Source organism: Pseudophryne corroboree, chromosome 5 (genome assembly GCF_028390025.1).
Source record: "Pseudophryne corroboree isolate aPseCor3 chromosome 5, aPseCor3.hap2, whole genome shotgun sequence".
Lineage (NCBI taxonomy): Eukaryota > Metazoa > Chordata > Amphibia > Anura > Myobatrachidae > Pseudophryne > Pseudophryne corroboree.
In genome coordinates this window covers 270,031,597-270,045,926 of record NC_086448.1, presented here as the reverse complement: position 1 = coordinate 270,045,926, position 14,330 = coordinate 270,031,597, and positions in this window count along the sequence as shown.

Here is a 14,330-nt window from a genome sequence, read left to right as displayed (position 1 = left end):
TCCTTCCAGACTACCTGGACGTGCACCGTCCGCCGGTAGAGAACGGGGTGGAAGATGCTGGAGACAATCGCCGTGGCCGCACAGCGCCTGCGGCTGGCCGTGAAGCCAAATGGAAAGCCGCCCTCGGCTGCCGTTGGTAAGAGCCGGGTGAGATGGCTGTGACCTGAAAGCGTCCTGGATACAGGTGTTCAGTGAAAATGCGATGGGGGAGGAGTCCTGACGCGTTTCGTCACGTGACCCGTGACTTTTTCAAATTAACTACAACTTGTCATTAAGGAGCTGTAAACATTACTGGTATGGTATTATTAATTAATTTTACTTTTCACAGCGCTCTATATTTGTTTTGTATGTAATTTATTCCTAATAATTGGAGCAGCTTTCATAAAACAGGCGCAATTGGGAATTTTATACTGTATATCATTGTTTAGGGAAGAATTTGCAACAAGAAGAGGTTTTGTTGTAGATTTTGCTTTACCTTATTCCAAATTTCAAGAAAATGAAAAGGTAAACCATGCTGAATGTAAAAGGGAGAAAAGCTGATGCCTCATGAAAGAGTTTATTATGGGCACATTCAGCTGGATGCAGTTAATATACTGGCAGGCAGGATCCCGGTGTTCAGGAGACCGTTGCTGGAATTCGTGGAAGTAAATTGTATTCCCCAGTCTAAAAATATGTTTTAAGGAAACCCATGCACACTACAGATCTCTTTAATGAAGATGTTGGCTAATTTTGGATCTGAGGGTACACGGGATCTGGAGGATACACAAACCAGATGGCACTGAACATCTGGATAGCTCAGCAATAAAGTCTATAGTATATAAATATTTGTCCATGGACGATTGGAAGAAGGAAGAGGATTGTGCCCTACAGGAACTTGTAGTTGAATTTTATGCTGAGCACATGAAGAGCAAGCTGGTGCAAAATCTTTTACATACTGATACACTGACAGCAACCAGAAGCTCCTGAGAATAAGATCCCACCGGCGGAATGTAGTGGTTTCCAAAATCGCCAGAGGTGCGGTATTCCGGCCAATCTTGGACAGTTTTTTAAAGTTGCAGTCACATACAAGGAAAAACCATGGGCCTAATTCAGACCTGATCGTAGCAGCAAATGTGTTAGCAGATGGGCAAAATCATGTGCACTGCAGGGAGGGTGTGTGTGTGGGGGGGGGGGGGGGGCAGATATAACATGTGCAGAGAAAGTTAGATTTGGGTGGGTTATATTGTTTCTATGCAGGGTAAATACTGGCTGCTTTATTTTTACACTGCAATTTAGATTTCAGTTTTAACACATCCAAGATCAGCCGGCATCTCAAACTTCCGGCGATCTTGGATGCCATTACTGTATATACCTCCCATGATTTTCTTCATCCCTGCATGCGTGGTAAAATGTGAAGCATGTGCCCATTGAAGTAGTTTTGGATAACTTTGGAACAGGTGGAAGAAATGACTTTCTAGAAGGTACTTCTTTTTTACTCATAAACCTGTTTCAGAATGGAGTTATTCTTATAAGGACCCTCTTCCTTAGTAGTACAAAATGCACAAGATAAATCATCAGCCTTGATAATTTTGTTTCCAGGATGGTAAGTAATAACAAGATTAAAATGGGCAATGAACGATGACCATCTGTCAGTTTGCAGGTACAACAGATTTTTATGACCATTACCGTGAATTTTGCTCCTTCTTTCAGGTAGCACCACTACTGTAAAGCAAGTTTACTTGGTAACACTTTCTTGCCCCCAGCAGCATAATTCTCAGGAACTGAAAACTTTCGGTAGAAGAAACCACAGGGGTACCATTTCCCGGCTGCATCTTTTTGGGAGAGAACAGCATCCAGTTTCAAGAAAAAAGGCTGATTGAGATTCGGTTTCCTTAACACTGCCACTGATGTAAAACGTTGTTTCATTTAAGAAAGCACATTCTCAGGCTCTGGAGGCTAATCCTTGGTGTTTTGAGACTTCCTGGTAAGAGCAGCGATGGGAGTAACTACCAATGAATAAATCCTGATAAATTGTCTGTAAAAGTTGTAGAATCTCAAGAATTGCTGAATAGGTTTTAACCCTGTAACCCTGTAGAATGAGGCCAGTTAGTGATGGCTGAAAGCTTCTCTTAGCACTTTACCATATAAAATACAGCAGAAGCTGTTCTTTGCAAGATTTTCCAGATGCCATCTTGAAAATATCTAAAATCAGGGGTGACAGGCTCTGCAACACCCAACAATCAGGAAGTCATCTGAAACCCATTATCTCCATCCCTTTAAACTCATTCTTGTCAATTACTCAATATGTACTTTGTGGGGGGTTTCATAATTGCACTGTAACACAAATATGAACTGTTGAAAACTTCTATTAAAGATTCTTGTTTACCATAATAAAAAGACAGTTACTCATATGAATACTTGACATCTCTTTTCTTCCCTATAAAAATTATTTGCGACCTTGGGGGAGATGTATGAAAGTGCGCTGTGGTTTCTGCTGACCACAGCGCACCTAACGGATGCATTTTCCGCTTCCCAATAATGTATGAACGGCGTGTTAACGGCTTTTGCAGTGACAGACACGCGCCCCCATCGCTTACCGCTTCCCCGCAGTGGAGAATGACAAACGAAGGGCAGAGGCAATGTATGATTGCCTCTGCTGTGACTTTTCGCTTCTTAAGTCTGGCGGGCCAGAACGCCTTTCCCGGGTAGGCGATGTCTGGCTACAGTATTCGTGCAAGTTTTTTTCTGTTTGTGTTATTGACATTTCTCTAATAAAGCTTTATTGTTCATGTACAAAACCAGTCTTTACCTCACACCAGCGTTCGTGCAGAGAGCCTGTCATTGACAGTTTACTAAGGCTAAAGCTCTATTTGACTGGTTGTTTGCACAACTTAGTTTAGTGTTGCCTTTAGTGTAGCTACTGGTAATTGCCTCTGACACACCATTATATTTGTGTGTATTATTATACATACAATTTTAGGTGTGTGTATCTCCTATATATGAGCCCAAGTCTGTGACTCTGTGCCTGGCCATAACGCTGGGCGGAGTCACAGATGTGGGATGATCAGAGTCACTCCCGCTCCCCGCCTGAGCCCCGGCGCCTCTCCCCTGCCGCCTTCCCCAGCGAGGAGAGAGGCAACCCCCGCTCCTATTGCCGCCACAGCCCTCCGTCCGGTACAGCCTGGCGGGGGACATGTCCCTGGCCGGGGGAGATGTGCGGCTCATGCGGCAGCGGGGACAGTGCACACTGGTGTGCTCCCAGGCTGCCGAGGGAGATAAGCAGATAAGCCGGCGGGGGGAGATGTGCAGCACAGCGGCTCAAGCACCAGCGGGGACAGCGCACACTGGTGTGCTCCCCGGCTGCCGAGGAAGATGTGCCTGGCGGTGGGGGAGGGAGACATGTGCCTGGCCGGGGGGAGATGTGCGGCTCATGCGGCAGCGGGGACAGCGCACACTGGTGTGCTCCCCGGCTGCCGAGGGAGATGTGCCTGGCGGGGGAGGGACATGTGCCTGGCGGGGTGGTCATTTGCCTGGCTGGTGGGGGGAGGGGGAAAATGTGCCTGCCTGGGGGGGGGGGGGGGAATGTGCCTGGCTGGGGGGGAGGTGTGCCTGGCAGGGGAAAGATGTGCCTGCCTGGGGGGGGAAATGTGCCTGGCTGGGGGGACAGACCCCCTACCCCACCCGCTGCCCCACTGTACCCGTCCCTCAACCACCCGCACCGCCTCCGGACCCCCTCCCCCATCTGCCGCACCCCCGCACCTGTCCCTCCCCCACACGCATCGCTTCTGGACCCCCTACCCCACCCGCAGCGCACTCTGCCCTTCACCCGCAGCACCTCCTGACCCCCTACACCACCCGCACAGCCCCGCTGCTCCTCCCGACCCCCTCCTCCATCTGCCACCCCCCCCACCTGCCCCTCCCCCACGCGCATCGCTTCCGGACCCCTTACCCCACCTGCGGCGCACTCGCCCCTTCACCACCCGCAGCACCTCCTTACCCCACCCGCACAGCCCCGCTGCTCCTCCCGACCCCTCCTCCATCTGCCGCACACCCCCCCCCACCTGCCCCTCCCCCACACGCGTTGCTTCCGGACCCCCTAACCCACCTGCGGCGCACTCGCCCCTTCCCCACCTGCAGCGCCTTCGGAACCCCATCCACCAGATCCCGATACCTGCCCCTCCCCTACCTGCAGCAACCCCGCCCCTCCCCCACCCATACCGCCTCCGGATCCCACTCCCCCGCACATCCCCACCCACAGCGCCTCACGACACCCTTCCCCATCCGCGTTCCCCCCCACATCCACTGCATTCTGTACAGTGTGCCCTGCAGGCGCTGTTCACACCGTCGCAAGGGGCTACGCCCCCTTCATCATCCAACTCCCTTTCATTGTGCAACATTTAACCACTCACAAAACTAGGAATGCAGGTAATACTTCATATAATACATATATTGAACGGCGTACAGGGGTTAAGGGGGCGTAGCCCCTTACGACGGTGTGAAGAGCGCCCGTAGGGCGCGATGAAGCACCTAGTATATATATATATATATATATATATATATAATTATTATTATTTTATTTTATATATTTTTGTGGTGTTGAAATGTATACACACAAGATATAAATAAAATATACAGATATATATCTATATACATGTGTTATTATATGAAAAAAGGCAAAATGCCCATCGGGTTCAACCTGTATTCTGCGTTAATCTGTTCATATTATAATGTGCCTGCTGAATTAATGGTTTAGTACCGATTGACAGCAATGATTCCTACCACTCCCAGATAATTTTAATGTCAATATGCTAAATGCTAAAGCCCTGGATACGTTTTCCTGCTAGAAATTTGTCCAATCCGTTTTTAAATGCATTTACAGAGTCTGCCATTATTAGCTTCTCCGGCAGTGAGTTCCAAATCTTTATTGCCCTTACGGTGAAGAACCCTTTCCTACGTTGTGTACGGAATTTTCTCTCTTCTAGCCTCAGTGAGTGCTTGCGCGTCCTATACAGAGTTCTTTTAATAAACAAATCCGCTGCTAACTCCTTGTGATGACTCTTTACATATTTGAAGCTATTAATAATGTCTCCTCTTAGTCTCCTCTTTTCTAGTGTATACATATTTAATCTAGTAAGCCTCTCCTCGTATTCCATCGACTCTAACCCTTTAATCAATTAGTAGCTCGTCTTTGAACTCTTTCTAGTTCCCCGATATCTTTTGTGTAATATGGGGCCCAGAACTGAACACAATATTCCAGGTGCGTGCGTACCAATGATTTGTACAATGGAAGGATTACATCCTCGTCCTTTGTCTCAATGCCCCGTTTAATGCACGCAAGCACTTTACTTGCCTTCTTTGCTGCAGTTTGGCATTGTGTACTGTTACTAAGCCTATTATCTATGAGCACCCCCAAATCTTTTTCCACCATAGTTACCCCTAGATTTTCTCCATCTAGAGTGTAGGATGCAAGTGTGTTTTTTGTCCCAAAATGCTTAACTTTGCATTTTTCTATGTTGAACCTCATTTTCCATTTAGACGCCCAGATTTCCAGTTTAACTAAGTCATTCTGTAGAGACTCCACATCGGTTTCTGAATTAATTACCTTACACAGTTTAGTGTCGTCTGCAAAGATTGACACTGTGCTTTCCAGGCCTTTTCCTATATCATTGATAAATATAGTGAACAACAGTGGGCCAAGAATGGACCCTTGTTGTATTCCGCTGACTACTGGTGCCCAGCTGGAGAACATCCCATTGACCACTACTCATTGTACCCTGTTATCCAGCCAATTACCTATCCATGTACAAATAGTATTTCCTATGCCAAGTTCCCTTAATTTGTGGACCAGTCTCCTATGTGGCACTGTATCGAAGGCTTTTACAAAATCTAAGTATACCACGTCCACTGCTTTTCCCTGGTCAAGATTCTTGCTCACTTCCTCGTAGAAGCTAATTAAGTTGGTTTGACATGATCTGTTCCTTACAAACCCATGCTGACTTTTGGTAATAAACTTAGTTGCCTGTAGGTGCTCCTCTATGCTATCTCTCAAAATGCCTTCTAATATTTTACCCACTATAGAGGTTAAACTAACTGGTCTATAGTTTCCAGGATTATTTTTAGTTCCCTTTTTAAATAAAGGCATTACCTCAGCTATGCGCCAATCCATTGGTACCCTGCCTGATCTAATTGACTATTGAAAATCAGGTATAGGGGTTAATGGAAGAAGTTCGGAACCACCAGGACTCTTCCTAGAGCTGCCCGGCTATCTAAACTAAGCGATCAGGGAAGAAGGGCCCTAGTCAGGGAGGTGTACAAGAACCCTATGGTCACTGTGTTAGAGTTACAGCATTCCTCTGTGGAAAGAGGAGAACCTTCCAGAAGGACAACCATCTCTGCAGCAATCTACCAATCAGCCCTGTATGGTAGAGTGGCCAGACGGAAGGCAATCCTTAGTAAAAAGCACATGGCCGCCCATCTGGAGTTTGCCCACATGCACCTGAAGGACTCTCAGACCATGAGAAATAAAAATCTGTGGTATGATGAGACAAATATTGAACTGTTTGGCGTGAATGCCAGGCGTCATGTTTGGCGGAAACCAGGCACCGCTCATCACCAAGCCAATACCATCCCTACAGTGAATCATGGTGGTGGAAGCATCATGCTGTGGGGCTGTGTTTTAGCTGCAGGAATTGGGAGACTAGTCAGGATAGAGGGAAAGATGAATGCAGTAATGTACAGAGACAATGAAAACCTGCTCCAGAGTGCTTTTGACTTTAGACTGGGGCGACGGTTCATCTTTCAGCAGGACAACTACCCTAAGCACACAGCCAAGATATCAAAGGAGTGGCTTCAAGCCAACTCTGTGAATGTCCTTGTGTGGCCCAGCCAGAGGCCAGACTTGAATTTGATGGAACATCTCTGTAGAGATCTGCAATTAGTTGTGCACCTACACTTCCCATCCAACCTGATGGAGCTTGAGAGGTGCTGAAAAGATGAAAGGCTAAAACTGGCCAAATGTAGGTGTGCCAAGCTTGCGGCCTCATAGTCCAAAAGACTTGTTGCTGTAATTGCTGCCAAAGGTGTGTTAACAAAGTATTGATCAAAGGCTGTGAATACTTTAGTACATGTGATGTCTTAGTTTTTTATTTGTAATAAATTTGCAACAATTGACAAAATGCTTGTTTCACATTGTCATTATGGTATATTGTGTAAAGAATTTTGAGGGCAAACAAGGGATTAATTCCACTGTAGAATAAGGCTGGAACATATCAAAATGTGGAAAAAGTGAAGCGCTCTTATTACTTTTTGAATGCACTGTATATAAATGTTTCTCTTTGGGTCTCTGTTTTTATATGTATAAAAAGTGGTCGAAGTAGGGATTTTTAAGTGGGGGTCTGGAATTTGGAATGGGTAGTTTCCATCCCTGGGTGTACTGTTGTGCAGGGCAAAGGCGTGTGTGAGGAAAAAAGGGCATGGCGAATCCAAAGGTGCATGTCTTTAAGAGGCAGTGGATGAGAGGGAGGACAGATGGTGGAGGAAAAACTGAGGGGGACTGGGGCATTGGGTGAGAGGGAGGATGCAGGGTTGAATGAGGACATATTGGGGATAGAGGAATGTGGGGATGCTGGGTGGGAGTGGAACAAATTAGGGATTGGGATACTGGATGGGAGAGGGTTGCAGGGTGGGAGCGGGGATGCAGGGTGTGAGTAGGACATATTGGGGAGAGGGAAAGAGGAAGACAGTGGACGCAGGATGGTAGAGGGGTAACAGGTGAGAAGGGGGATGCAGGGAGGGTGGACGATATATTGGGGAGAAGGACAGAGGAAGAGGTGGTTTCTGGGTGAGAGTGGGGATGCAGGGTAACAGTGGAGTGCAGAGTGGGAGTGGATACAAAGTGAAAGTGGCATGCAAGGTGGGAGAGTCCGCAGGGTAAGAGTGGGGTGCAGGGTGGGAGATGACGCAGGCTGAGAGTGGTGTGCAGGATGGGAGAGGACGCAGGGTGAAAGTGGTGTACAGAGTGGGAGAGGACGCAGGGTGGAAGTGGTGTGTATGGTGGGAGAGGATGCAGGGTAAGAGCGGGGTGCAGGGTGGAAGAGGATGCATGGTGAGAGTAGGGTGCCAGGATGGGAGTGGATGTAGAGTGGGGGGGGGGGGGGGGTTTGCAGGGTGTGAGAGGGACATATTGTAGATTTTCATTTATTAAAGCCTGCTGCCTACCTGTCGGTGGCAGCAGGTACAGGGGCTCCGGCGGCAGCAGGTACAGAGGCTATGGTGACAGCAGTGACGATAGCCGGATGCACCACACATGGACACCCGTGGGGTCTGCGGCGGCGGCAGGGTTAAGACCCTGGCACAATCCACGTGTGTGTCAGGCTGGGCTTTCACCGCGGCAAGGCAGGAGAGTCGGCTGCACGGCAGGTGGGCGCAGGGATGTGAGCATCCTGTTAGTGCCGCAGGCTGCCATCTACCCTAGCCTCCTGCTGCATGTTTTGTCATTAAAAAAACAGAGCCCACTTCCTGATTAGTGGAAACGAAGTGCTGGTATGCCATACCGCTGCATAGCGACACACTTCGACCACTGTGTCTAAATATATAGGACCTAATTCCAGTCTGGTCGTAGATGTTCTAAATGTAGCACATCTACGATCAGTCTTCATACATGCGGGGGGACGCCCTGTACAGGGCTAGTTAACCCCGCATGTCCTGGCCAACCCCCCATGCACAAGTCCAAAAGCATCGCCAAGCTTTTGGACTGGAAGAGTAGCTCCCAGCCAGCGCAGTTTCTGGCAGGGAGCTACTTGTCGTTTCTCAGGTCGCAGCTGCTGCGTGTGACGTCATTCAGTCACCATGGCCCGCCGCCCCAACGGTACAGCCAGGCCCCCTAAATGGCATGTAAACGCCGCGGGGCTGCCCCCTCCCGTACAGCACTTGCCTCTGCCTGTCAATCAGGAAGAGGCAAATGCAGGGCTAAGACAGCCGTTGGCTGTCTGGCCTGTATCATCGCACCTCGGCGCATGCGCAGTTCAGACCCGATCGCTACTGTGTGAAAACACAGCAGTGTTCGGGTCTCAATGACCCCCTTAGTTGGGATCCTGATGATTGGGATGCTGACAGTTAGATTGATTGTGCCGCCATGGCTACACTTGTCATGTTATCAATGCCGGCATTTTCACAGGCAGAAAGCTGGACAGAAGTACACCAGGGAGTTTTGATTGAGCCTTTAGAAGGGAGGGTAACCTTTACGCTGTGTGGGGAGGGTTAGGGTTAGGCTGCGGTGATGTAGGGTGGGTTAGGGTGTGGGCTGATTTTTACCTATGGGCTGCAGGACAGCAACACCCGCAGCTAAAAGGTGGCAACCAGCTCATGGCAGCAAACCAAGATGCAGTCCCTGACACAGCACTAGATTCACTGAGACTGGCAGATGCTTTCTATTGGAAGTCCTACCTGTCCGTCTTAGACACTACAGGCAGTCTCATTAGGAGGTGAATCCTCTCTGGAACTGGCAGTCTGGGATGAAATTTGCAGCTAACTGCCTTACTGCAGGATTCTACTCCCTGTCTCGCCATCCCTATCCAGATTCTATTGAATGCAGCTAACGCAGTCCAAGAAAGCCTTGTGTTTTGCAAAGTTGCTGGTGGACTGAATTTGTCAATTACAGAAGGAGCCATGCTAGCCTGGGCTCCATCTGCCCCGCTGGTTGCGCCTATGGCAGCATCTTGGATGTGCATGCACCCAATTTACTGCAATGGGAATGTCTATGGGGGTCATTCCGAGTTGTTCGCTCGCTAGCAGATTTTAGCAGCATTGCACACGCTAGGCCGCCGCCCTCTGGGAGTGTATCTTAGCTTAGCAGAATTGCGAATGAAAGATTAGCAGAATTGTGAATAGAAAATTCTTAGCAGTTTCTGAGTAGCTCGAGACTTACTCCTACACTGCGATCAGCTCAGCCCGTTTCGTTCCTGGTTTGACGTCACAAACACGCCCTGGGTTTGGCCAGCCACTCCCCCGTTTCTCCAGACACTCCCGCGTTTTATCCTGGCACGCCTGCGTTTTTCCACACACTCCCAGAAAACGGTCAGTTTCCGCCCAGAAACACCCACTTCCTGTCAATCAGACTCCAATCACTTCAACGATGAAAATTCTTCGTTCGGACGTGAGTAAATCTACTAAGTTTTGTGCTAAAATACTTAGCGCATGCGCGCTGCGTACCATGCGCATGCACATTTTTGCCTTAATTGCTCCGTTGCGAAAATCGGCAATGAGTGAACATCCTTTGACAATTCTTTTGCTTTCCCCATGACTCAGAATCCAGACACGTCAATGCAGCACTGGATGAAATATGCAAGGGTCTTTCAGGAGTCCAGAAACTCACTGACCTTTTATACACACACACTGATTACAAGCAAACAGATCACAGGTGAGGATGGTTACCTTTATTAGCCATTCAAACCCGTTTGTGTCAACTTGTGTGCATGTTATCAGGCCAAAATCTCCAGGGTATGTAAACTTTTGATCAGGGTCATTTGGGTAGTTTCTGTTGTTATTATGATTTAAAAAGAGTAAACACAGTTGTTTGACAATAAATGGCTTCACCCAACCACTAACCATGAGTGAAAGAAAAGTTTGTGAGTTATCATTCATATTCTCTGACAAATGGGCAGAAAATCACAAATTCTGCTAGGGTATGTAAACTTATGAGCACAACTGTATATATAATATATATGTCTAATGTTCTGTCTTTCACATAAATATGGCAGTTTGGGCAGGTGCCGCCCCAAGTATCCAAAATACTTTTTAAAATGGTGCAGCACTCCTGGCATGATAAGAACGCAGACCAGCTGTCACCAATGACAATGTTTGATTTTCTGTCTACAGGTCAACCTGGAATACATAAATACACTTAACTTTTTAATAATAATGCCTACACAACACTTAATGTTTGTGTCTCTACTTTTCTCACTTCAACCTGAGTTTCTATGTGTACACATATGTTAATAAAGCATATAGTGGACGAGTTCCATAGCATACAACAGTTTTTAACTAGGTATCAAACCATCTGATTGATAAAATGAAAATGTTTGTTCACATACCTGCAATGTGTGCGATGTCTCAGAGATTGTCTGGGGTATGATGATGGTATCTTGGGCCTAATTCAAACCTGATTGGTGCTGTGCGTTTTTGTCCAGCAGCCAATCAGTTCTGAACTGCTCATGCAGTGGGGTCGCAGTGGCTTTCTCAGCCCTGCAAACACCTCTGTCTGATTAACAGGCAGAGGCGTTGGCTGTGTGGGAGGGGGCGGGATGAGGGTGTTTAGCCGCCATTTAGGGGGCGCAGTCCAGCCAATCAAGGCGTGGCCAGACCGTTGGGGGGGGCACGTGGCGGCTGCGTGACGTCAAACACAGCCGCTGCGGCCCTCATAGCCATGAGATACTCCCTCCCAGCGCAGAGCGAGCTGTGCTGGAAGGGAGTTACTCCTACAGTTAAAAAGTATTGCCACTGTGCGATGCTTTTGTACTTGTGCAGGGGGGTGGGGACTGACATGCGGCCCGGACTAGCCCTGTGATGGCCGGCCATCCTCATGTCAGGGAAGCTGTTGGCAGCCGTGAAAAAAACTGCACGGCTACGATCAACTATGAATCACCCTCCATGTGTTAAGCAGGCCACACTAGCTATCTGTTTCTACAAGTACAATCATTTATTGTTTTGATTCCTATGGTTTGCTCCCTATTTAAAAATTGTACACAATGGAGTACTTTTTTATATGCTGAATTATCTGAAGGAAACATAAACTAAAACAAAACCTTTCTTTTAGATATATATATATATATATATATACACATATGTAAAATATATATATTTATTATTATGATTATGTAATACTCTATATTATTGGCTTTACTTATCTTAATAGTAAGTAATGTTGGCAGTCAGTATGGAGCGACAGTGCATGTTGCCTGTGAAATGTGGTGTTGGTCGACAGCCAATTTGGAGTAGCATCTACAGTGTTGTTGCTTTTTTGTGCTGTTGTTCAATGGATGCAAATTGCCTATCGGTATGCCCCACATTTGTAATGCTGCCTTACCTGACACTCTTTTCATGGCAAATGATGAAGATTGTTCTCCTGAGAGAGAGATGTGCTGTGGTTATATAGAGAGAATACAGCTTCAAATTATAAACAACAGCAGCTCCTCACTAACTCATTTTTCCACCTAAACCCCACATCCAAACACCAGGTTGATTTTTGGCTTTTGAAAAGTAAATTAGATTGTAGTTGTCAAAAGATAAATATTTATAGAATATTTGTAAATAAGGGTGTTTTTTAGAATTGTAGCGTCAAAAGTCAAAACCCATGCCTGGAAAAATAGTTGATATTGTATTTTCATATAATTGTGTTTATTTTGTTGTAGGTTGTTACTTTTAGGTAGATCATCTATATCTAACCTTTCAGGAAGGTACCAAAATGATATTTTTTATCGAGTATGTGCGTCTTAACGTGATTTCACAACTGCCTTCTAGTACCACAAATGTCGAGTCAGGACGGGCTAAAAATAAAAGGGTTCCGGTATGAATGGGCGACCATGTTATGGTCGACAGTCATTAGGTCGACCACTATTGGTCGACATTGACATGGTCGACATGGACACATGATCGACACATGAAAATGGTCGACACATGAAAAGGTCGACATGAGCTTTTTAACTTTTTTTGGTGTCGTTTTTTGCGTAAAGTGACTGGGAACCCCAATTAGTGCACCGCTTCGCTCGCCATGCTTCGGGGCATGGTGCCTTCGCTTGGCACAGATTACCGTTCCAATCGTAGTCCACGTGGATCGTAAAGTATGGAAAAGTTCCCCAAAAGGAAAAAAGTTAAAAAAACTCATGTCGACCTTTTCATGTGTCGACCTTTCATTTGTCGACCATGTGCCCATGTCGACCATGTCAATGTCGACCAATAGTGGTCGACCTAATGACTGTTGACCATAACATGGTCGACCATGTGAACGGATACCAAATAAAAGACGTAGACGAATATGGTTAAGAAAGCCTCACGTGTACTGTGTCAGACGCACTTTGTCTAGTTTGCACGAGGTAAAAGTCATTAAATTGTATTGTTTATCTAGTGCCCATATCAAAATGCTTTTTGCTTTAATAAGGGAAAGAATCGAGCCAGCCACAAAGAGATCCAATGCAGTTCCGGGTATAAGCAAACTACTTGCAACTTTACATTTCCTTGCATCTGGCTCCTTCTAGACCACAGTGGCCGAATTAGGTGGAATTACACAGGCTACTTTTTCAAGGGTTTTCAATAGAGTTCTTGATGCAATTTTGGAACATGTACAGGAATTTATTCATTGGCCGACTAGTCCAGGAGAGTGGCTGGAACTGAAGCAGTCTTTTTTATAAGGTGGCAGGTTTGCCAAATGTATTAGGAGCAGTAGACTGTACACATGTGGCGTATATGCCAAGAGAAAACATGGAAGAGGTCTCTAGGAATCGAAAATATTATCATTCAATTAACATGTTGGCTATTTGTGATGTGGACTGCAGAATTATGAGTGTGTGTGTTGCTTTCCCAGGATCCACACATGACTCCCATATCTTACGAAATTCATCTGTCTACACTGACTTTGAAAGTAAAAAATATCAGGAGGTTGGCTAGTTGGTAGGTATATTGTTGTTTACATTGTTTCATAACATAATAGACATAAGTTTAAACAGCAAAAAACTTTTTCAGGAAACTGGGATGACGGCAAAAAAGCCATTCTTAGTAACTACGGCTTCTGTGCATGTATTCTTGGGGTTTTTTTAATTCAGTTGCTAGGTGCTTTGCCATTACAGGTTCTTTGTTTTTGTTCATAATTTTTTATATGAATTAGTAGTGGCATTAATATATTTTAGAGTGTTCTGTGCACTACGGGCATTCCTCATTTATATGCTGGTTGGGCCAGCTTGTTACACTTTCCTAGAAAGGGACAGATGTATGAAGCGTCCATGATTAATGCCTGTTTTACTCTTTCCTTTTTTGTCAATGCAATACTGGATGCAATATTAATGAGATGTCTGATCGTCTTGGATGTTGCAGAGGGAGAGTCAGTGACAGAATAAGGTCCACAAGGGTCCTAGAGTTGAGAGTTAGACAGGGCTTATTATGTGCCATTGCCGGTAGTGTGATCTGTTCTGTCGAGTTTTTTTCCTGGCTGGGAAAAGGGTTTGTGCTTACTGCACTTCCTCCCCAAACCACATTATTTTACAACAGTGGTTCTCAAACTGGGTCCTTAGGAACCCACATGGTTCAGGTTTTCCATGTCACCCAGCAGCTGCACTGTGTTTCACAAACTGTCATATTTAAAA